The sequence below is a fragment of the Panthera tigris genome, chromosome C1 (genome assembly GCF_018350195.1).
Source record: "Panthera tigris isolate Pti1 chromosome C1, P.tigris_Pti1_mat1.1, whole genome shotgun sequence".
In the NCBI taxonomy this organism is placed as follows: Eukaryota; Metazoa; Chordata; class Mammalia; order Carnivora; family Felidae; genus Panthera; species Panthera tigris.
This window is the reverse complement of record NC_056667.1, coordinates 103,549,935-103,570,744: the sequence shown is the minus strand read 5'-3', so window position 1 is coordinate 103,570,744 and position 20,810 is coordinate 103,549,935. Positions and strand designations below refer to the sequence as shown.

At 47.2% G+C, this 20,810-nt stretch overlaps 2 long non-coding RNA genes and 2 other non-coding genes across 11 annotated transcripts in view; 2 read left to right on the top strand and 2 right to left on the bottom strand.

Moving 5' to 3' along the window:
• LOC122240841 overlaps positions 1 to 20,810 on the bottom strand; it is a 162,386-nt gene that overhangs the window by 90,826 nt on the left and 50,750 nt on the right. The gene's annotated exons all lie outside the window — the stretch shown is intronic.
• LOC102954472 overlaps positions 1 to 20,810 on the top strand; it is a 43,459-nt gene that overhangs the window by 5,360 nt on the left and 17,289 nt on the right. For 2 of the 6 annotated variants that reach the window (XR_006220552.1, XR_006220549.1), the window contains exon 3: positions 6,515 to 6,644. This is a non-coding gene — a long non-coding RNA (uncharacterized LOC102954472). Of the gene's footprint in view, positions 1 to 1,813; positions 1,969 to 6,514; positions 6,645 to 6,752; positions 6,768 to 11,203; positions 11,220 to 15,533; positions 15,706 to 20,810 lie in introns of those variants that run through there. The other 4 variants (XR_006220550.1, XR_006220553.1, XR_006220554.1 and 1 more) reach the window with 4 other exon arrangements.
• On the top strand, positions 7,220 to 7,292 carry TRNAV-CAC. The gene has a single exon. It is a non-coding gene; the product is annotated as a tRNA-Val (tRNA).
• Positions 14,689 to 14,852, bottom strand: LOC122241784. The gene has a single exon (XR_006222006.1). It is a non-coding gene; the product is annotated as a U1 spliceosomal RNA (small nuclear RNA).

Here is a 20,810-nt window from a genome sequence, read left to right as displayed (position 1 = left end):
AACACAATGAAATCCAAAAAGCCACCCAGTAAAGTCTCAGTGGTGCAATTGGTTAGTGTGTTCAGCTGTTAACTGAAAGGTTGGTGGTTTGAGCCCACCCAGGGACAGGCTGCTTCACGTTTACCTCAATTCCCCTGTTACCTGCAGTTTCGCACCTGCACATTTCCTCACATAAAGTACACAACATTACTGGATTCTGGGTCCTAGCCACCTTACAGCACCTAACTGTTCAGAGCCACCCCACCTCCCGAACCTCATTCTCTGATGGTATCTGCTGGCCTATGAGCTTTATACCTCTACAACGCCAGCTTCTCAAACAGATAGAAGAACCCAGGTTCTACCTAGTGTGGTAAAACTCTGTGGTCCTCCCTGAAAGATTGGATGAGTAAGTGAAACTTTTTGTGACTCCCATCTTTTTTCTTTTTTTAATTTCTAAACATGATTGCCTTCATTGTTCAAGCTGCTTGCTTTGGGAAAATTGGTCTAGGGGGCTGGCGTTTTTTTGAAAAAAATGCTAATTGTTCATTTTTTAGAGCATTTTAGGTTCACAGCAAAGCTGAGGGGAAGGGACAGAGATTGCCCACACCCTTCCTGCCCTCCCCCCCCCAACACAAATAGCCTGCCTGGTTGTCAACACCCCCCACTGCAGTGCCTTTGTGCCTTTGTGCCAACTCAGGAATCTGTCCAAAGTCCATAGTTTACATTAGGGTTCACTCTTGCAGGGTGGGTTTGGACAAACGTATCCGGAAATGTGTCCACCGTTATAAGTATCACACAAAGTAGTTTCACTAGCCCAAACATCCTCTGCGCCCCCTTTCTGGCAACCACGAATCCTTTTCCTGTTTCCATAGTTTTGCCTTTTCCAGAAGGTCGTGTAGTTGGAATCACACAGTATGTAGCCTTTTCAGATCGGCTTGTTTCACTTACTAATACGCACTTAAGATTCCTCCATGTCCTTTGGTGGATTGGCAGCTCATTTCCTTTTAGTGCTGAAATACTACTTCACTGTGTGTGTGTGTGTGTGTGTGTGTGTGTGTCACAGTTCCTTTATCCCTCCACCTGTAAGGGACATCTTGGTTGCTTCTAAGTTTTGGCAATTGTGAGTACAGCTGCCGTAGGCATCCGTGTGCGGGTTTCTGTGTGGGCATAACTTCAACTTCTCTGGCTAACAGGGAGCCCGAACGCTGGCTGCTGTATTAAGAACATTTTTGGTTTTGTGAGAAATTGCCAGACTGCCTTCCACGGTGGCTGTACCATTTTGCGTTCTCACCAAGCAGTAAGTGAGAGCTCCTGTTGTTCCCCCATCTTCGCCAGCCTTTGGTGTTGATGTGCCTCAGTTCTTTTTCATGGGGAGTAGGAGGCCAAGCATGGTGTCCCGTCCCCAGGGAGTGCCTGGATTTGGGCATTGCTCTATCAATAATGTTGTGATCAGTGGATCCTCATCATCATTGTCCTCTGCGTTTGTTTGACAGAGGCATTTCTTCCACAGTATGTGTGATACTTATTTAACCTCTTCCATATTGCTTTTGAAATTAAGTTGGTTTTATGGTTTTATGATTACGAATTCCTGTACACATATTTTTGGCCACTTGTGCAGGTATTTCTACAGCGTACAGAACGGGAAGTGCAATGACTGTAGTATAGTGTTCATATGCTGCTACTTTGGGGAAGTCCTGCAAACTTGCCTTCCACGGGAGCAGTACCAAATCACAGTCCAGTTTATTTCCCAACCTATCAATGTGCCGTTCTTCATTACCTTGCCCACACTGCAATCTTCCTGAACCCCTTACACATAAGACTTTTTTCTTTCAAGGCCCTGAAATCTCGCTCAGCATTAGATTCATTTTAGTCCACCTCGTCCGTCCCTAGCACCAGCAGCTCCTGTGTGTGTACTGATGTCGCCGCTTCCCCTGAGCTGTGATCATCGAGAGGGGGACTGTCGGGTTTTCCCTTGGCTGGTAACGAAGAACCATTCCACGTCCTGGTTGGCCAGGGTCTTCCTGCACTGATCACCCAGCCCCAGCGTGGCTCTGGGCTCCTCTGAAGGCTGCCTGTGCCCATAGCACTTCAAGGGAAGGCTTGTGGAGGGAGGCTCCTGGGCTCCGCTCATCACCTCCCTCATTGACTGTCATAACACTACTATCTCCTTTTATGTTCTAGTTACATCCTGCCTGTGGCTATTCCTAGTGGTGTTTCCGTTACGACGCTGATATACAATTGAGTCTAAAAAGAAATTTACTAAGTAGAAGCTGTAAATCAAAGTATGGAAACTCTTCGGTAATCGGTGATAAAGGTACATGGCTGTGGCCAACTGTGAAAGTGCTGTGTTCCTTAATGAGCTTTGAGACGCATGATTTTTGTCTCATTTTTATGCGATCTCCTCTGTCCCCCTTGTCACTGCAGGTGCACTCCCTCTTGCCCTGAGGCATTAAGTAGGTGAGAGGGCTCAGCTGTCTGCTCCACACTTTGAACATAAAAGGCACACTTGACGGGATTTGTTTTCTTTTGTTTTTGTTTTTGTTTTTGTTCTTGTTTGTTTTGGGGAGCCTCTCTAGGGAACTTCCTTGTTCAGACCATTAAAAAGAATCAAGATTTAGTAAATACTTCTGTTGGGAGATGTGATTGCATCATCCCGGGAGCCATGGAGTCTGTTTCTGGGGAGGACTAAATCGTTTTGTTCTTTCTCTTCTTCATTCCGTCCATTAGTTGCCAGTGTTAAGTAGGCCTTACTTTTAACCTTTTCTTTCTTTTCAACATCAGGGAGGCTGAGCCAGGAGGGGACGGCAAATCTTGGTGAAGGCTTCTCAGTGCGCGCTGGCAGGCTGGCCAAACGCGAGGGCTCTGGAGGCAAACTGCCTGGCCCTGAGTGCTGGCCCTCCCCGTCACAGGGCTGGGCCCCTTGGAAAGTCAGACCAGCCTTTCAGTGCCTGAGTGTCCTCACCTGCAAGCAGGGGTGCTGATAACCTACACCGTCTCGGGGTTGTTATGGGGACTAGATAGGTTATGCTCGGTATAGCACCGAGGAACTGCGTGCTGCTCACACGGTGACGCTCGCTCGGAGAAAACTGCCAGTATCATTGTAACTAAGGCTTCCGTTTTCACTTCTAACTGCACCACTGCTGACTTTCAGCATTCCCCAGAATAAATGAGGAGTGTTAAATGGTTCACTTGGGCTCTCCGCCTCTGTATCAGTGACCAGCACCTGGAAAACTGGTCGCTTGATAATTTCCATGGTGAGTTAACTGACAGGACAGTGCAGCAGGGAACTGGATCCAACTTGATCAAATTCTCGGACCTTGGACAGGCGTGATGAGTGTTCAGCTCCAGGTAGACAATCTTTTGCCCGTGCTTCTAGCAAGAGCTTTTGATATCCAGTCAGACTTACCCGGGGGGTACTAAAAGAAAACTTCAGCTATGCACCAGTGACCCCCCCCCCCACCTTATTTTAAGAAAAAAAGGAGGAAGAAAATGTGATTTATCTGGAAATTGTAGATTTCACCTTTCAGTGATGATGGAGTATTTGTAGCAGAACAGCATTCGCCCTGAAAAGAAATGAATGAAGTTTGAATGGAAGGAATTCTGCTTGAAGATTTGGAGAACTATCAATGCAGATAGGACCCACCAGTCCTTCAGCTCAAGGGGAGAGATGAGAGAGAAGAGAAACTCAATGGAATGAGACTAATTTTCTGCGTTATCCCCTCAGGGCATTTGCCAGTTCTTGGCAGGAACCGGAGACTGAGAAACTGGAGAGAGGGAAGCTACTAAGAGTCAGAGAAAACAACATGTTAAGTGATCTCATAGGTCTGGACAGAGAAGTTGGGGGGCCGGGGGGTGGTGGGGGGGGGGAGAGGAAGGGCATATGGAACTGTTCAAGGATTCAGACTTGAGCAGCCAAGATCCTGGAATGGGTTAAGTGAGCTGGGTGCTTGGTACAGAAGTTCCCCACAATACATTTGCAAATTAAGCTATGTGCATCAAAGGGGCTTGGAAGGCCAGCAGAGTGTGGCTGAAAGAGAGTGGAATTTGCAGCACTACCGTGGTGCTTAGGGGATAAAAACTGAAGCTCAGGATTCATGGAAGAGGAGGGGCCCAAGGAAACATACCAAGGTCGCAGGTAGGAGCCCTGGACGTCTGCAGCACAGCAGTGTGAGCAAACTAGCTGTAGATTGAGGCTTTCCCTGAGGGCGAACCAGCTGCAAATCAGCTTCGTCAAGGATTAGAGGTGATGCGCCCCTCTGCTGCCTGCTGGGGGAGAAGGTGAAAGATCTTCAGAGAAACAACATCTCCAGCCTGGCTGTCCTTCACACCACGGGTTCATCATTCAATCACAATATTCTAGGATTGTAAAGGAAGAGAAGCAAGAGAAAGAAGGCAAACCGTAGAAATTGCCTCTTGAGATCTTGAGTTCTCAGATAAGAACTCAAAGCGGTAGGTTTTAGGAGAGCCTGGCTGGCTCAGTGGGTAGAGCACGTGACTCTTGATCTCTCTGGGTTGTGAGTTTGAGCCCCACGTTGGGTGTACAGGTCACTTGAATAAAATTTCTTTAAATTACTTAAAAATCAGGGGCACTTGCGTAGCTCGATCGGTTAAGCATCTGCCTTGATTTTGGCTCAGGCTCAGGTCATGATCTTAAGGTTGGTGAGATCTATGGGGCAGAACCTGCTTGGGATTCTCTCCCTCTTCCTCTTCCTCTGCCCCGAGCTTGTTCTGTCTCGCGCTCTCTCTCTCTCAACATAAATAAATTGAAACTTGAAAAAATATATTACTTAAAAGTTAAAAAAAAAAGATGAAGTGGTATATGATTCAGCTGTTCAGAAAATAGATGACAAGATAAAATATTGCATCAGAGAAATAGAATCTAGTTTTAAAATCTCATGAAAATTAAATATATGTAATAGTTGGCATTTTAAAAAAGTCAGCAGGTCAGTTTAACTGCAGCTTGGACTCAATGGTAGAGAGAGTATTAACCTCGAAATTTGTAAGTGGAAAGAAACTCTCCAGACTGAAGCATACAGAGCCAAAAAGAAGAAATATTAAGAGCGTAACAAAGATAATGAGCCATGTCATGAAGTCCTAACACGTGTGTAATTAAAGTCTCAGGGGTTGGAGGACCAGAAAGTGGGGCAGAAACTATATCATGGAGAATCAAAGAAAAATCATGATGGTCTCTCCAACCACGTGTGCAAGAAGTTCGGTGCACTGCAAGCCAGGTAAGGACAAGAAGGTCACACCCCTAAACTGCTGAACAACCAAGAGCAGCTGAAAACAATCACAGCAGCACCCAGATTGGGGTGTGGGGAGGAGGGGACACTCCTATGACATCGTCCAAAGATTGGGAGCTGAAATCTCAGCAAAAACATGAAAAAGAAGACCTCAATGAAGGTCTCAGTATGAGAGGACCCTCAGTATGAAGGACCTCAGTATGATTTCCAGCCACCACGTGCTGCCCCCGACCCAGTATCTTTCAAGGGTGAGTGAAGTGAAGACCTTTCCACATAAGCTAACGAAAAAGAAATGCAAAGTGCAAAAGGTAACTCTTCAGGCAGAAGTAACTGCACAGGCCACAGGGGAACTGTGCAAAAGGAAGGAACGAAGGAAGGAAGGGCAATGAATAGGTAAAATACGTGGCTAAGTCAAATAAATAGGACTCTCTGAGCAATGGTAAGAATGCCTATGTTTTTAAAATGTATGTTGAGTGGTGCCTGGGTGGCTCAGTTGGTCAAGCATCCCACTTTGGCTCTGGTCATGATGTCATAGTTCACGAGTTTGAGCCCACGTTGGGCTCTGCCTGGGGCCTGCTTCGGATTCTGTGTTTCCGTCTCTCTCTGCCCCTCACCTGCTCACGCACTGTCACTGTCTCTGTCAAAAATAAAATAAAATGTATTTTGAAATAAAATTAATGCCAATAACTCAAAAATGAGGAGGGTAAGTGGTTAAGATATTCCAAGTATACAGTGCAATAATGTGATAAACGTGTAAATGCTTGTACTAACAGCCAGACTAATATATGCAACATAGCCATCAACCCAGGAAGTTTCCCGGCAAATTATTTCAAAGGGGGAACCACTCTTCTCTCCTGGAAATGGAATCACCCAGGAGTATCAGATAGCTACATATAACTATGCGAGGGGCTTATCCGTGTTACCGCCTAAACCATAGTTTGGATGTTTTTACTACAGAGTACTTAATCCATTCTAAACATATACAAGGGTTTGTGTATCACCTCTGTTGATGGGCATTTGGGTTGTATCCGGTTTTGCCTGGTATGAATGATGTGGCACGAACGTTGGTGTAGAGGCCTCTTTGGATGTTGGCATTCATTTTTCTGGGGGAGTGAATAGCAATATTCCTAGGTAACGGGGCAGGTCAGGTTTTTCACTGTATGAGAAACTGCCAAATATTAGGAAAGTCGTTGTGCTAAATTACAGTGCAATCAAGATCACGCAGTAATACCGTACACACTCCAATGCGGGAGGGAGAGAGGAAACAGCTTTAAAAATACCTATTTTTCCAGGCTTTTCGTCTTCACTTTGTTCCCAATGCTGAAGGCCCCCCTGAAGGTGGCTGTGGTCACACCGAGTCTCACCACCAGCCTATTCGGGAGACTCCAAGGCAGCCCACCCAAGAATCACTCAAAACGCCAGGTAGGAAGAGACCTTCCCTCCCCAGTCGCGGCTCTGCCACTCTTCCGCTCGGTGCCACTCAACTCGGTTTCTGGCTCTTCCTTTTCATCCTTCTGGTCCGTGACCTAGATTTCACTGGAGCTTGTTGGCCGCGGGCCTCCGGTCAGTGGCTTTAAAGCAGCGCAGGCAGGAGCCCGAGGGACCCCCTTCGCCCAGAGGACACGAAAGAGACGCCGCTCTGCCGGGGGGGGGGGGGGGGGGGCGCCGCGGGGCAGCGCAGAGCCAACGGGCTGGCGGAGGAAGAGCGCGCACCCGACGTCTGCCCCGGGGCCCCTCATCCTGGAGGCGGACACCCTGAGTTCGGTGCGGTTCCCGAGTCCAGGCTGCTGAGGGCGCCAGGATCCCGTCCTCGGGGGCGGGGGGCGGGGCGGCGCGGGGTCCTTTGCCGGGGCCGCTTCGGGGGCGCGGGCTCCTCGCTCGCAGGGGCGCGGCTGTTTCCGTGGCCTTGGGCGGTTCAGGCGAAGTCGGCGGGCCCGATAGTTGTGGCCGAAATGCCGCTTTTGGGGGTTAGATCCGGAGGCCCGGCTGCCTGCCCCGTTTCCGTAGTGTAGTGGTTATCACGTTCGCCTCACACGCGAAAGGTCCCCGGTTCGAAACCGGGCGGAAACAGCTCCCTTTTACCCCCCCCCCCCCCCCCCAATCTATTGTCCTTTAAAACGCAAAAAGAACCACGGCCGGAGTCCCACCGCCACCTGAAAGCCTTCTCAGCACTCGACCACCAGGCCTGGCCTCTGTGTGTCTGCTCCCAGTCACCTTGGAGAGCGGGCCACACCCAGTTAGTCACTCCAACAAGGGCACGCAGGACGAGGCCCACTGCAGGTTACCTTTACTTCCACGCATCCGCTGACCTGCTCATCTGGCGCCTCCGTCTGCCCGACGGGCTCACAGCGACCGTGGCTCTGAAAAGCAGCACGTTCTTCCCTGGGCGGCACACTTGCGCAACAGGTGTATTTATTTGCCTGACTAAGGCAAAGAACACAAACCAGCTGCACCTGGGACCCGGGCCAAAGATACGTAGGTGAGGAGTTTCAGGCTCCACCTAATGAGCCCATGGGGACACCAAAGGAGCCCGTCCCCGTGCCGTCATCAGGACAGCTCTGGAGCTACTTCGGAAGTCGCCAAGTAGAGGGACTCCGCCCCTCCCCCCGCTGAGAGCGGAGTCCTCACCTTACCCATCAGGAAAGGAGGCTCAGAAAGAGAGCACGGCCTTGGCTCTGCAACACACACGGCTCCAGCTGGACTAGAGTGTGGCACAGGCCAGTCACCTTGTGGTCAGGGCCCAAGGGGTCGCTGAGGCTGGAAGAGGTGGTGAGCAGCAGGGCAAGGGCTGGGAGCCTTGTGCGGCTGCATTCAGACCCGCGCCGCTGGGAATCGCCTCCGCTTGTGCTCTGTCCGCCTGGGAAATGTCACCTTGACTTTCAGGGTTTTCATCTGCAGGGGCCGAAGCAGGGATCCTGTGTGGGTGGATTCCCCGGGATCGGATCGGTGGGATGGGATTTGGATTTTTCACCGCTACTGCTCAGGTTCGATTCCAATCCAGGAGACTTTGTGGCGCTGTCTCCATACTTAGGATTTGCCTTTTCACCCCCCAAAGTCTGGTGTGCACCCAGGGACGCTTGCAGATGTGGCTGTGCACTGAGCCCCTAAAATACGGGAGGTCAGGAGTCTGGGTCCTTGTAATGGCCAGGCTGGGAGAGAAGAGCTGGGATGAGAAGCCAGGCCAGCGGCTCCCTTCCATTCACCTCAGAAACCCAAGGTCTCACTTCAAGCGTTTTCCTCTAAAGAGAACCTGGGACTTGACTTTGTCACTCCTTTCAAACAAACAAACAAACAAACAAACTTTGAAACATACCAAAACAGTTGCCAGAATGGTCACATCCTATATCCCTCACCCAGGTGCACCAGTTAACATTTCCCCACATTTGCTTTCTCATTCTCGCTCCACATGTACAGACAGGACTTGTGCAGTCATCTCCAGATGATTGTTTGGTCTGCGGTTGCTCCTTTGCCTTGGGCAGTGTCCCGCAAAACCAGCCTCTGCAGGACCTTTCCTCCAGGGCCAGGAGAGGGCTTTGTCCTCTGGAGGAGAGCCCTCCTGTTCCTTCAGGAAGCAGACACCTGTTCCCTTCAGGCTGTAGAGAAGCTTCAGGCAGGCAGGCGGTTCTTCGGCTCTCCTGGATAGGGCAGGCCAGGCGTGCCCTGTGCTTGTAGGAACACGTCCAGGTTGTCGTGCCCCAGCACCGGCTGCCCTCCGGACTCCTCCTGGTGGCTTTGGTGGGCAGTGGATCTAGGGTGAGCCTGAGCTCTAGAACACCCCACCCGGGGAGAGACCCTTCAGGGAAGTGCAGCTGCTGCCCCCTGGATCCTCCTGCCCTCCAGGCTCTCCTGCCCTGCAGGGATCTTCAAGGGTCCTGGCCCAACAGAAGGTGAAGAATCCTTTCCCCGTGGTGGGAGGATGAGGGGGAGCGGGTGGGAAAATCTTCAAGGGGAAGGGGAAGTTTTCAAGAGCTTTCCAGGATTGTCTGCCTTGGCACTGTCAGGTAGGTGGCTGCCCTGTGATAATGGTGCTTGGTCTTATCTCGTCCTGTCCTTGAGCTTGTCCTGGCTCCACTCTGAGTCCAAGCAGACACAGGCAACCTGATTTGTGGTGTGTATTCAGTTGAGCCCCTTCCCCAAGTGGGGTAGAAGGGGTAGCCCTTCTATTTCCAGGACCCAAGGGGGGCGTGCAAGGACGCTATTGATGGGGTTTTGTCCCCCTCACTCTTTTCTTTCTCTGCCTCCGCCCTTCCTTCCTTCTCTTTCCTTTCTTTCTTTTTTTTAAAGATCAAGAGTCCCATGCTCTACGGATTGAGCCAGCCAGGCACCCCTCCTACTTCCTTTCTTGCTGAATCTGTAACCCGGGAAAACAGACAAACAAAAAACCCTGTTTAGATGTAGATAAATTGCTCTTTCTTGCTGAATCTGTAACCCGGGAAAACAAACAAACAAAAAACCCTGTTTAGATGTAGATAAATTGCTCTCCGTGCACTCAGGCACAAGGGGAAAACATCAAGTGGATAGTAAGGAATATGTAATCTCGAATACGTTTAAACACTTTAAAGGATTTTAATAATTTACATATAATGGCATAGAACATGTTTATATCATGTCATATTTCTAAAGAGGACTTTTTGTGTGCATCCGACTGGTTTAATAGTTGTGGCCTAAAAACTGTTTTATGTTGTCTTCCAGGTTTTCTAATAATATAGAAAATATTGGTAGATATATTCTAGTTTATACAGGTCTTGGATTTATTTTCTCTTCAAATTCCTGGTGACACTTAGCCACCTAAATTTCCTATATTGGTTTTACTGGCCCAATAAGCGCACTTCAATTCCAATAGTATTTAAGGAGTTTATACAATATGAAATTATGTGTTTCAGTACATTAAAGAGATCATATAAGATTTGTAAATGGAGAGTAAGTCTTAGAAGTCTGGAACTCATAGTGACTTAATTATTCTTACAATATTTTGGGGTAAAAGTTTTTAGGTATTTTATATTCTTATATTCCACATTCATTTCTCCATTATGTTGAGGTCAATTTGCAATTTTAAGATCTACTGTTATCTTTACATTCTTCCAATGATATTAAATTGAGTTTTTAATGTATCATTTTAGCCTAGAGCATTTCTAATTAAGAGCAAAATAAAAAAACACTTTTTTAAAATAAAATTCCTTTAATATTTATTCATTTTTGAGAGAGAGACACAGTGCCTGCAGGTGAGGGGCAGAGAGAAAGGGAGACACAGATCTGGAGTAGGCTCCTGGCTCTGAGCTGTCAGCACAGAGCCTGACGCTGGGAACCGCAAGATCATGACCCGAGCTGAAGACAGACACTTAACCGACTGAGCCACCCAGGCACCCCAAGAACAAAACACTTTTAATATAATGCTGCTGCACAGCTGCACATATTTAGACATCATATAGCGTAGCCGTGGGCAAGAGGTTAGGAGGAGGTGTGGAGATCTTGAGGGGATATTGGTGATACCCTGTCCCAGGCATAGTCAACCATTGAATCCTTTCAACAGACCCACCTCATATCACTGTCCTCATTTTCCATGTAAGAAAACTGAGATCCGGAAAGATTAAGCAACCTGTCCAGTCACTCAGCCAGTGAGTGGGATTGGAAAGCAGGAATTTGGACTGAAGACATCCTGGCTCCAGAAGATAGGCTGAGAACCACAATGTTTATACTCCTCCTACTTTTAAAAACCGCTAAAAATGCTGGACAAGAAATTTAAGTCTATACAAATTCTTTTGAAAAAACACCTAGGAGGAACCATGCAACAGGCATAAAACTATCCGAACATCCTTATGACCCCACTGCCTCCCGCAAACCCTTCTTATGCCCACAAGTGCTCCCTCAAACTCTCCAACTTAAACACACTTCCTGCCAGAACCAGGTTTTCCCTCCCCTTTATGTTTTCCTCTCACCTACCCCACACCTCTTTCATATCTATTCTGTTCTTTCACTTCCAGGACATTCATTTTTTAGGTTTAAAACTATGAAAAATAGGGGCACCTGGCTGGCTTAGTCCATAGAGCATGCGACTCTTGGTCTCAGGGTCTTGAGATCAAGCCCCACCTCGGGCATGAAACAAACAAACAGAAGAAGATAAGCATTCATCCTTATCCCACCAGCTGGAATTAACTACTTCTAACATCTTTACATATTTTTCCCTCAAATCTATTTTTAAGTTGTTCTAAATTTTTTGCAAAAGCTATACATGGTAAAATTACACAAATGGTAAAATGCAAATGACGTACAAAATATGTGTATGTAAAATTTTGAAACAGCTTAAAATAAAAAACAATTTTGTATGCATTAGGTAATTACTAATGGAGTCATATTTGATAAACCTATAGGGAGGATATATTTACAAATATTCTTTTATAAAAAACTGAGCTCTTATAGAGCCTATTTTTATTTGAAAGTAGTGAGTTTAATAGGGCATGAATTTCATGGAAGAAAAAGATACAAAACAAATATGGAGGGATTGTTCACTACATGAGTGACAGTTTTCTAAAAGAACTTTCCAAGGCTAATACTAATTAATTGCACTTCAGACACTAAAATTGGAATGATTTGTTTTTAAAACCAAATGTCTTAAGGTGTAATTTGTAAATAATACAATGGATCCATTTCAAGTTTGATGAGTTTTGACAAGTTGGATGCACCCAGGCAACCACTACCCTGTTCAAGAGCAAAGAACATTTCTATTGCTCCAGAATGTCTTCTTGTGCCCGTTTGCAGCCAATCCCCCACACAACCTCCTGTCCCAGGCAATCAGTGATCTAGTTTTGTCACTATCACTTAGTTTTGCCTGTTCTAGACACTGACATGGATGGAACCACAGAGTATGTATTCTTTTTATCACTCAACATGCTGTTTTTGAGGTTCATCTTTATTGTTGCCACATATCAGGAATCTGTTCCATTCCATTGAAGAGTAGTATTTTTTTGAATGAATATACCACAATTATAGCCACTCATCTTTTTTTCCAAAAATTCTTTTAACATTTATTTCTTTTGAGAGAGAGAGAGAGACTGAGTGCAAGCAGGGGAGGGGCCGAGACAGAGGGAGACACCGAATCTTCCGATCCGGAAGAACATCCATTCTGCTCATCTGCTCTGCTCAGAGCCGGATGTGGGGGCCTTGAACTCAGGAACTGCGAGATCATGACCTGAGCCAAAGTCAGACACTTAACTGACTGAGCCACCCAGGCACCCCCCCCCCATCCATTCTCTCTTGATGGGCATTTGATATGTTTCCAGTTTGGGGGACTGCTATAAACAAAGTTGCTATAAACAAGTCCCTTGGTGGGCACGTGTTGTATAAATTCCATTTAAAATTTTTAATTTTTTAATACTAATTTATTTCGTGAATGGATGTTACACTCACAAATACAAGATTCACTCAAATGTTACAAAAAGTGTGAAGCAGAAGTCTATACACTTTACACTTCGTAATTAAGGGTTAAAAAGCTTCTCTTGGGTAGTTTCCTATTAGGACGTATTTACTGTAAACCGTACACTATGCTAGGTGTGCTATTAGGTTATCTCACGTATTCTATGCAATAATTTCTCTATGAGTTGCTTAATATTATTATTTTCATATTTTTCTTGCAAAATTGGCCTAGCAATAGAAGGGGTTGGTTGAATGTCAAACAAAAGGCAAGTGGTGGAGCCAGGACTGGAAGGGAGGCCACATATCAGGTGGTGGTGCTCCTCACCACAGATTGAACCTAACGTCTTCGTAATAACCTCGGTGTTTGATAGGCTTGGCAACCAATATCCAAGCACTGGTATCGGTCATTGCTGTCTGCTCAGAAACTCCTCCGTCAGGGAGCATAACAGTGCTGACAACGGAGACGGGGGAAATCTGTTAAGCACTCTAGAAACCCAAGTTTTCTCATCAGTAAGGCACTGCAAGTTGACTTCAGTCTTGGTTCAGATATTTTGTATTTGTTTATCCCACTGTTGGAGAGAAATTCAGGGCTCTTCATCAAACTAGGTCAGTCTGTAGGACCTACGACTTCTACTTTCAGTGTTCTCAATACTCGAGACGCATTCCAGTGTACTTTTTTAGTCTTCTTTGGACCTGCCCTTGTTTGCATACAACCCCTTCCCCAACTCTACTCCCTACCTCCAACTCAACTCCTGCTCCTAGTCTCTCCAGTGGTCTCAGCAGCTTCTGAATGCTGTTCCTGAGGTAGCCACCAGGGAGGCTTGATGGTTCTTCCCGCCATGGCCCTGCCGTTTGTTTTTGGCCAAGTAGTTTCTATTTGCCAGGACAACTGTGGATCAGAAGTGAGCAAGTTAAGAAGACATCCTGGGAATTGGCAAAATGTGCACGACTGTCAACACTGGACCTGGTTGGTTTTCTTATAAACCGGAGTTGGATATACCACCGCAACTGCATTTTCAGACAGGGAAAATCTAAAATTACTTACTTGAGAGCTAAAAAAAAAAAAAAAAAAAAAAAAAAGTTACTTACAATTCTTGCTGCCCTCTTATTAAGGAAGTTTCCTAATTTGCCACACTACTGAAGAGTGTCAGGTGCAAACTGGAGGCTGAGAGCGAGCTAGTGTTTTCGTGTCTATAAAAGGTATCAAGAAAGAGCCTGAGAGAAGAGATGGAAGGAAGGGAAAACCAAAGCCAGAAATAGAAAAAGCTGCTTTGGGGTGGGAAGGATGAGTGGGTGGTGTCTCTGGAATTGGCTAGTAACGGCTTTAAGGCGTAAAAGCAAGACAGACACCAAACAAGGAAACTAACGCTTAAAAAATGAAGTCTTAGGCAAGGTTAGGTATTTAAAGAGTAGGACGCAGCAAGGCAGCCTCGTTGCAGCCTCTCACAAGAGGAGAAACTGGTCACCTTTCACTCCCAAGACTGTCTATTGTAGGTTTCTGGTTGGATCACAAGGCTTCCGGCCAAGATTCAGGTCTGACTGCGGTTCTGATTTGCAGGGAATATAACATGTGTAAAATTCAAAGCTGTTTCCTCGCGTAGCCTAAACATGTTACATACGGAAACGAAGCCGGACCACGGTACAGGCAGTTTCTCCCTAGCTTTTGGAAGTGTGTGCACCACGGCCTTGGCCTACGCAGCACGAACCACCCACAAAGAGTTCCTTTCAGCCTGTAAACTAAAAAAAAAGCACCTACGAAAAATCACACCCGTTCATGCGAACTGCGTGCACTACGGTGCCTTCACACATGTTATATTCGTAACAAACACACCTTTGACCCGAATGTACACGCAGGAGTACAGAACTTCCGTACCCCAAAACACCAATATGTAAAGCCACAAAATAAAACAAAGGCAAAACTCAAAAGGGTAAAAAGCTCGCGAGGAACCGTAGCAGCGCATAGAAGCGAAAAAACCACACCAAACCAGCTTCATTAAGCCAAAACACCACAACTCAGAACAGCACTCTCTTCTCTGTCTTTGCCACCATGAAGAATCAGGGGAAAGCGCGAACGCAGTCCCCCACTACCACAAATTATGCAGTCGAGTTTCCCACATTTGGGGAAATCGCAGGGGTCAGCACATCCCGAGTGCAATGGATAAGCCTCGCCCTGGGAAAACCACCTTCCTGATCATGGTGTCTCCCCTGCCAGGTAAGTATGACTTCCGCCTCCTCCGCCCCACTACACCCTCTCACGCATGACACTCTCTACACACGGTCACTTCCGTCCACACACCCCCGAGCCTCCCTAGGACTTCCACACACGCAACACACGCACTTGCAACCAACAGTCCTGAAACGGCTCCCACAGCACGCGAGGTCATACGCTATTTAAGCCGTAGTTACCGAAACAGCAGCCCCTGCGCTCCCGTATTTACATAGCACACGCCCTATCCGTGACGTCACGGGAACGCGCCTTCCCTCCAGCCCATGCCTCGCCCTTGCCCCCTCCTCAATATAGCCAGCCAACCCTCAGGAGGGTGAAATTGGCTTGTCCCTCTTTTCCTCCAAGTGCCCACCTGCTGGGGCAGAGGGTGTGAGTTCTGAACCTCCGGCCGGCGGGGAACCTGTCTGGCAGGCTGCTGGCGCCTGTGTACCTTTCTTTAAATAAATAAGGCCTTTTGCAGCGCCTGAGTGGCTCAGTCCCCTTAGGGTCTGATTCTTGGTTTGGGTTCTCTCGCTTCGTCTCTCTCTGCCCCTCCCCTACTCACAAGCGCACATGTGTGCGCGCTCGCGCTCGCGCTCTCTCAATCTCTCTCTCTCTCTCTCTCTCTCTCTCTCTCTCTCTCTCTCTCTCTCAAAGTAAATAAACATTTTAAAAAATTACCTTTCAATGTGTAGGGCGCAACATTTAGGACTACAAAGGAAAGGGTTCCTTTCAAGTTCGGTGAGTTACCTCTGCGATGCATTTCAAAAAATTTTTGAAGCTATCCGGTATCGAAAGAAACTGAATTTATGAAACTAGACACAACAGCCAGGTGACTGCAAACCAACCCTTCTGTTTTTACCCCTATTGGTGTTCCAGGCTGGAAACCCAGCTTCAAGGCTATGTGAACATTAAAAGTAGATTCTATTCTGTTGCTCAAATCACAAAACATTTACTGAAAAGTTCTCCTCTGGAAACGGTAAGGCAAGGGCTCTGTGGCCACTGAGGCCACTGAAGGACATGGCAACAGGGATTAGGTGACAGTGTCGCAACTGAATGTGAATCAAGTTTGATCCAGACCCCATTCCCTGAATCCTGGCAGCCAGACGCACTGTCCAGGTGCGAGTGAAGAAATACTTTCCGGAGAATCTGACCAGCCTTGTAACAGAAACACCATGTCCGACTCCATATTGCTTCTATTTCCCTTGCTGCTGCATCTTACAGCTTAGAATTATCTGCTTGCTTAGCTCTACACTGGGCATGTGACAGCTAAGATTTGCAAAAGCTGCTTTGCACCTGAAATCTACCTCACCTGAGGAGACAAGGAAGTAGGCACAGAAAGGACTATGCTCTGTTTAAGATGTACAGGATCGACATGACCAGATTCCTGTACACAGAGATCACCTGACCAAGGACAAAAAACCTACACGGCCTCCCTCAGATGTCTGCAGATGTCAGCCACCTTTTGACTCCAGCCCCCTCCCACTTCCCCCTTTTGCCAACATAAAAGAAACTTGGGATTTCATGCCAAGAGGAGATGGTTCTTTGGGAGAATAGTCCACCATTTCCTCGGTTTGCTGGATTTCTGAATAAAGTCACTTTCTTTGTCCCCACATCTTGCCTCTCCATTTGCCTGTCACACAGGGAGCAGGAGGAGCTTGGACTCGCTAACAGCCTGAGAGGAAAGACGTGGCATCAGCCTGTAAGGGATTGCCTGGAGAGATTTGGCTTTAGGTACTGCAGTCGGGGAAACAAACTTCAATATAAAACTGAGGGCAACTCCCAAAGACGGCAAGGAGAACTGTGGATTTACAGCCGAAGGAAAGAGTGAGGGAGTCAGTGACTGGAAAATTGCTACAAGGAACTTGTTTAGATATCAAGGATGGGGGGATTCTTGCTGGAACTGGGCTTGGAAGGCTGAGGACTAGGACTAACTGAGGGCCCCAGGAGCCTGACTTAAGTTAGTCGAGGAGGGAGTCCTTGCCAACCCTACAGTGACGCTCCTGTTAAAAAGCAAAAGCCAAGCAAGAAGAGCAAAGGCTTATTTATGCAGGGCTTGCGTTTTTGCAGAGACTGAAATGAAAGGAAGGCAGAGGAGTGGGAGAACTTTACAGTAGAAAAATGGGAAGGCTTCAGGTGTGCCCTGATTGGAGGCCGTTGGCATGGGTAAGCTGTAGGCAGGTATTAACCTTAAAAATAAAAGTTACCTTCCCAGCAAAAATGGGCTTATTTGGGAACAGCAGAGAAATGCAATCCAGGACATTCATGCTATGGCAGAGCCACAGGCAAGCTGAATAAACAAAGGAGGGGAATATCACTAGATGGAGGAGAAGGAGGCAGTTGAGAGAGGCTGTTTTGAAGTAAAGTCCATTGGAGAAAAGCAAGAGTTCAGGGTGATGACTGTTTCTCATTGGCTCCCTCCGCGGGGGGGGTGGGGGGGGGTGGGGAGGGGGTGGGGGTGGTCCTCAATTTCTTGTAGGAGATGCAATATACATTCTTCTTCCTATTGGGGCCTGTCATTGATGACTCTTTCCCGTTGAGAATTCTTCTGTTGGGGTCTACAATTGGCAATTCTTCCTTTAATTCGTGTTGAGTGCTATAGCTCCCCCTTCTGGCCTCCCAACTCCATTCTAGTGAGGTTTCCCGTTATTAATTTTCACACTGACTTACTAGAATTTAGAGGTATCCTGTGAGGTCGGTGGGGGTGCATACCTGGCTTTCTCTGGTTGGTCCTAAGTTGGAAGCAGGAACAAACACGAGGGAAATTATCAATTACCAAGTCCTGGCATTGTGGATGGGTGTACTGGCATGCTCAGACTGTTCTAACAGAACACCACAGACTGCCTTAAACAACAGCCATTTATTTCTCACAGTTCTGGAGGGTGGGAAGTCCAAGATCCAGGTGCCATCAGGATAGGTTTCGAATCTGGCCAAATATGCTACCCCCAAATAGGCCACTTTGGCTTAAGGATTATTTTCAGCGAAGGGCATGCTCGAAAAACAGATGCAAGAGTGCTCTGACCTCCTTTCCTCTTCCTAAGAGCAGAAGATAAAATTGCCATGGGAAAGATGCCCTCCCTATACCAGGAGGAGAGAAAGGTTCTTGTCACCAGATTTAGGAAGTCGAGGCTGGGAGAAATCTATACAAACAGACCTTGTTAAAATAACCCTGATCTGTCTTTTGCCTCCTCGTATATTTTGGTTCCTTTTCATAATTACTACTCTTTGCCGCACCTAGTACATGACCACTTAGGTCTAAGTACTTTTTGGCTCTTTCTTCTTCCTTGAAAGCTCCCATGTGCATGGGAAGGATGTCTATGTTCTTCTCCTGCTAATCTGTTTTATGCCAACTTAATGCTGAGGCCCAGCCTGAGACCTTAAGAGGGTAGGGGAAAGAGTTTAGCCTTCCCTACAGCTTCCTTCTGAGGCCTCTTGTCATGGCTTATAGGCAGCCCCCTCTTGCCATGTGCTCACAGGACCTCTGCTAAGAAGAGGGGGAGGGGAGGGTGTTGCGGAAAACATATCTTGAGTTTTCACCGGCCCAGAGGTGTTAATCCAGGTGTAGCAGGTGGTGCTGGCCACAGCACAGACACCTCTTTGCTCCGCTAAAAAATAATCAAGAGCTATTTTATTATCAAGAACCATTTTGGGGGTGGCTGGGTGGCCCAGTGGCTCAGTCGGTTGAGCGTCCCACTTCGACTCCGGTCATGACCTTGCGGTCCGTGGGTTCGAGCCCCGCATCGAGCCCCGCATCGAGCCCCGCGTCTGGCTCTGTGCTGACAGCTCGGAGCCTGGAGCCTGCTTCAGATTCTGGCTCTCCCCCTCTCTCTGTCCCTCCCCCACTCACGCTCTGTCTCTCTCAAAAATAAATAAACTTTTTTTTTTTTTTTTAAAGAACAACTTTGGCCAGAGAGTCTAAGGATCTTTGCTGGGCCACTACTGCTTTAGCAGATTCTGCAATAACTTTAAGAATTAAGAAGTTCCTGATCATAGATAGCCTCATTTATTTTTATCCCTTGTCAGGGAGCAGGGATCTGCCAGTAAGAGTGAATCCCGACTCATGAAAGCCTCCTGGTAGGTCCTCTCTAACTCACAATGTAAACAGGGATTCGGCCAATGAGATGTCTCATTTTGCTTGTGACAAGCTAGGGGCAGAATGAGATTTTGTCCTAGACTTAAATAAAAGGTTGTTCTAAGTTCCAGAGGTTCCCCCCCGTTAGCAATGGTCTGGGGGATAAAGATGAAGGTGTTATCTTTCCAGGCCAATGCCAGAGTAAAGGAAAGGAAAGGAAAGGAGAAAGGGTTTCATGTTTAGTTCAAGTATGAAATCTTGATCTGTTGTCTTGGGTGGGAGCAGTCTACCTCAAAGTCAACTGCTTCTTTTCATCACTTTGATTTGAAAGTCTCCAGCATCTACACAGGCCCAGGTATCAGGTGGAACGTTTTTTAGCTGTGTGATGTGTACCCAAGGGTCCGTGCTTCCCAGTTTTGTGGCAGTATTTGTGGTCAGGGGCACTTGGTTAGATCCCTCCGAATGAGGCTCACGGGCTGTCTTCCTCTGATGACATTTCCAGAATACCCAGTCACCGGGCTACACAGACTGTGACCAACAGAATCTTTTAAATTGGGATCTGGGAAGTCTTCTTTAACCTACTGATGATAGATGTGCCTGAGCAGAAGACACTACAGACTTACAGCAGCTGGTAATCCTAGCACGAGGTGACAAGGGAACAACATAAGGTTACACACTGACAGAATTCTGAGAAGTCTGCAAGGTTTTCGTTAAGGTTTGTATTTTTCCAGTGATACGGAGATTGTGGGGGGTACACGGCAAGTGGAAAACACACTTTCTTTCTTCCTTTCTTTTTTAAATTTTTTAAGTTTATTTATTTATTTGGAGAGAGAGCGTGAGCAAGCATGAGTGGGGAGGGGCAGAGGGCGAGGGGGAGAGAGAATCCCAAGCAGGCTCCACACTGTCAGTGCAGAGCCCCATGCAGGGCTCGAACTCACCAACCGTGAGATCATGACCTAAGCCTAAATCAAGAGTCTAGACGCTTAATCCACTGAGCCGCCCAGGCCCCCCGGAAACACACTCTGTAACAGCTTTTTTTCTTACTGTGGGGGCATCAGCCCATCTGGAAAACGTAACATACCAGGGCGAGAATATATTGATGACCTGTACTAGGTGGCAACTGGATGAAGTCCAGCTGCAGGTGTTCAAAGGGTCCAGAGGGAGGTTTGAGGCCTTTAGAACAAAAATAGCTTTTCCAGGATTACAGACCTGACTGGTCAGACATTGCTGGTAGACTAATTTTGCAATTTTATACAAGTCTCCCCACACTATGGTAGGTGAAGGAATACAAAAACCAAAATACAGGATTTGTCAGAGAGCCCGGAAGAACAAACTGGCCGTCTTGGTTTTCCACTGGCCCCAAATGTTCTCGTACTTCACAGCCGTTGTTCACTCAACCTTACTTTTTCTGATTCAGGAGCAGATTGCCTGGCATGTGATGGGGCGTTAGGATGACAAAATCCTGGCAACGTGGGGCCATTCTTTGCGGAAGCAGAATGGGATTTCACCACCTGTGTCATCATCTTTATAGAGTCTGTGGCTATTGTCTTGCATTTTAGAAAGGCTCCATTTCCCTTGAGCGGCTCAGGTCATGTTCTCACAGATCGTGAGTTCGAGCCCCGTGTCAGCTCTGTGCTGACAGCTCAGAGCCCGGAGCCTGCTTCACATTCTGTGTCTCCCTCTCTCTCTGCCCCTCTCCCACTCACGCTCTGTCTCTTTCTCTCAAAAAGAAGTAAACGTTAAAACAACTGCTTTAAAAAAAATTTTTTTTTAACGTTTTTATTTTATTTTTGAGACAGAGAGAGACAGCATGAACAGGGGAGGGTCAGCGAGAGGGAGACACAGAATCTGAAACAGGCTCCAGGCTCTGAGCTGTCAGCACAGAGCCCGACGCGGGGCT